This window comes from Cryptomeria japonica, chromosome 7 (genome assembly GCF_030272615.1).
Source record: "Cryptomeria japonica chromosome 7, Sugi_1.0, whole genome shotgun sequence".
Lineage (NCBI taxonomy): Eukaryota > Viridiplantae > Streptophyta > Pinopsida > Cupressales > Cupressaceae > Cryptomeria > Cryptomeria japonica.
In genome coordinates, this window is record NC_081411.1 from 737,138,561 (window position 1) to 737,142,633 (window position 4,073).

Here is a 4,073-nt window from a genome sequence, read left to right on the forward strand (position 1 = left end):
TCTGGTATCATTATCCTTGAGAAGCTTGTTCCCATCAGTTAATCCATCAACAAAGTGTTGAAATTCCATAAATCACTTGGGACTTCGACAGAAGTGTGAGTAGAGCTCTCTGATTAAAATTTCAATTTTTTTAACCGAAGCAAACTTGCTCACAATTCCAAAAGCTAGATTCATTTTGTGAGCCATGCAGTGAATTGCAGTAATGTACGGTGCAAATGAAGTTTCAATCTTTGTACAAAGACCGTTCTTGTGACCTTGCATTACTGAAGCTCCATCTGCTCCAACACAAACCAATTTTTTGGCTACCATCATGTCATCCATACCTCCATATTCAATTAAACTTCTCTTTACTAGTTGAAATAAATTTTCCGCTATCGCACTCTCCTTCATTTTAGCAACAGATAGTAGATGAGGTTGGCGGGTATGATTCTCTACAGTATAAACATGCATGGATACCCATGAAGTATTGTCTACTACCATAACTTCAACTAAAGAAAATGCAATGAAATTTGACTCTCTTATTTTTTCCTGTACATCTTCTATTTCAACCTCTGCAAGACAACTTGCCCATTCCCATCCACTGTTTACTGACCAGTGTCTATTAGGATAGTTAGGAACTTTCAAAAAGTGTAATAAACCACTAGTGGATGGGAAATCTGTCATAGCACACCCTCTACTCAAAATATGAAAAACAACGCTTAACTGAACAACTTTTCCCAGTTGTTCTATTTGCATTGCTTTTCCAAAAACAGCTTCAATAGAACCTTTAACTTCAATAGGCTTCGTCTGTAATTTCTCATGAAAATAATACTCTTCGGCATTCCTCACATGCTTACATTCATTCTTTGTTTTCCATCTTATCACTGATTTTTCAACCCCGTCTATCATTTGTTTTTCATAAACTTTACCCATATGCTTTTCTATGGTGTCAAATTTTAGCTACAACCTAATTTCCTTCTTATTTTTCCAAGTGCAAATCTTACACCTGCATTCTATTGGAGGCTTGCCTTCAATTGGATTCTCCACTGATTCAATGAATGGATACTTCGATGCCCAATTAATTTGAAAATTCTTGACTGGCATATCCCACTCTCGATCCTTTTTTGATTGTGGTTCACCGTTTTTTGATATGGCTTTTCTTTTCCCCTTCCGTGCATTATCATCAATGGAATTATCAACCAAGTCGATAATATCATTCCGGCTAACTTGGGTATCTACCAGATAATCTTCTTCAAGATCATCCTGATCTGAGATATCAGGTTCGCCACCATCTTCAACATGCGGTGTGGGTGGCGAATTTTGTACTTGTACTTGTGATGATGTACCTTCCTGATTTTCACCAGTACCACAATCTTTTCCAATGCCAAAGTACGAAGACAACGTTCTGCTTTTTGTTGGCCTCTCCTGGCCTTCCCCACATTCAGGTTTCCTACCCCTCTTCCTGTTCGACATCTCCAACGAAATAAAGGCTGCCAAAAAAATATCAATTTGTTGAAGAAGCAATAATAGACTATAATGTATAATATACCAGTTCAAAAATATGATCGCTCACCTTTAGGCTTTAGGTAATAGGCAGTCGCCAATACAGTCAACAACAATGATTTTCCTTGGTCTGAAACTTCGCTATTGATCAGAATTCAGAGCCTAGAACCCACCAGATTGTGTTGAGATAGATCTGATCTTTGCATGTATTTATACCAATCCTTATATGGCGAATTCCGCGGGAATTTACCAATATACAAATATTTAGTGAATCCCGTGTAATTATAACCCGACTTATGTAATTTTTGAGGTGATTATAGGTCGTCCAAATATGACTTATGCAATTTTCAAGGTGATTATAGGTCGTCCAAATACGACTTACATAATTTTCGAGGCGATTATAGGTTGTCCAAATAATAGGCGAATAGCGAATACAATATAGTTGGCGAAAGTTGGGGTGACTGGAGACATGCGTCAGCAAGATGTCGGGCGAATTGGGTCCCCCCGGATAACAAATCTTCACATGCCTATAGGCGAATTAAGGTCATCTATTAAGGTAACCTCGAAGAGTGTAGGCGAAATAATTAAATTTACCGTGCATCCACCATATATTGTATTGGCGAAATCATCACATAGAAACATTTAATTGCATAAAACATATGGCGATCGGGCTGTGACGTTGACGGAAATTGATAATGTTCTGGCGACATGGCCACCCCCATATGGTACAAAATATTCACCATTTCCGATAGGGCCGACGTGAAAAATTCGCCATTGGTGAATATTCGCCACTAAAGTAATTACTGGATGTGGTATGGAGAGAGAGAGAGAGAGAGAGAGAGAGGCACCTTGTATGCGCTTGAGAGGGGGAGACAATACACTTATATGTGTGTATATATATACTTAATATATTATATATTATTAAATACATATATATATATATATTATATATTATATAAAAATTATATATTATATGTATATACACATATTATATATACAATATCATATTATACACACACCCAAAATTTAAACAAACGTAGCGTGTACGCGTTGTTTATATTAAACATAGCGTGTACGCGTTGTTTATAGCAAACATAGCATGTACGCGTTGTTTATAGCAAACATAGCGCATACGCACTTCTTACACCATAAGTACCCTATGCACACTTTTTTATACCATAAGTACCCTGTACGCGCTTTTGATTGTTTAGGCTTGGAAATAGGCCTGGATGACAAAGCTATGGTTTGGAAATTTGATTTCCCTCGATTTCCCTCATTTTTGACATGTTTTATTTTATCAACTTGGTTTATCGACTTTGTCATCATTACGTTTACACTTCATCAAGTGGGTATTTCTAAAATTGTCATCATATTTCCACCCATCTTCTGAGCTTTCTAACCATATAATTTTTTTAAAATTTGAACAACAATAACATATTATTATTGAATTTCTTTTACCAGTGTCTCCATAGTTCTCACAGACATAGGTGCACCATTTTTTTAATAACTTTTGATATAATTATCCAGATTTAAAAAAAATTATATATTATTGTATTGCACTTGATTCTTTACAATTTAAAAAAAATAAAATTGTATTTTCAATATTTTTAGTGCAACTTATGCTTCGCGCACGAACAGGTACCTAATTTTTAGGATGTGCTCAATTGGAAAAATCATAAAAATAAAATTAAAAAAAAACTCAACAAAAAATTACAAAAAAATACACATCTTCTAATGCTCACTCTTAACTATCTTTCTACCAAAGGATTTTTCAAAATACTAAATATAACTATGACTTTTTTTATGCGCACGTCAGACACTATGTTATGTTTTTTGAGAAGAAAAAAAATCAGGGTTTGTTTTTCGTGCGCGAAGGATTTGACCCCCTTAATCTTATCCAATTTTGAAAAAGTTTAGTAATTTGGAAACTAGATTCAAAGTACTACAATATTTCTTCTTTGATTATCTTCATATCTTGAGTGGATGACTTTCAAATTTTGCCTCCAAGTTCAGGTTCACCTGATTTCAAAAAAAAAAGGGTCCACTTATACCCCCCTTTTTTATCACCATCTTTGTGCACTTACCCGATTGCAAGGCTAACAAAGATACAGTTGATAGAAGTCACCTAAGATGTTTTCCTAGAGAATATCATGTGTTATATTGTGGCTTATCTATTCAATTTATACTTAATATTTATTTTGTAAACTTATATGTATACTTTTCTCTCATGGATTATGTAGAAAATGGATAAAATGAACAAGGTATTGATTCATTATTTCCCAACACTTTAAGTGCTTAAGCCCCTTTTTGCTAGCATCTAGTTAGCTAGGTGACCAACAATTAAGTGTTGAAGAGCTAAAGGTATGAGGAGTCTAAATCTAAGTGCCTAAGCACTTGATATGATTAAGGACTAAGGAATTGAGATGGTTGAGGGCTTATGGACACAAAGCTCTTGGTCATCAATGTGACCGAGACCTAAAGACAATAAATAAAGGGCATGGACTTATAAAGATTATTAAAGATAACTAAACCATCAGATTTTAATTAAATAAAATTTTATGTACTTTTGGTGATTTTTAATGCAATTTAAA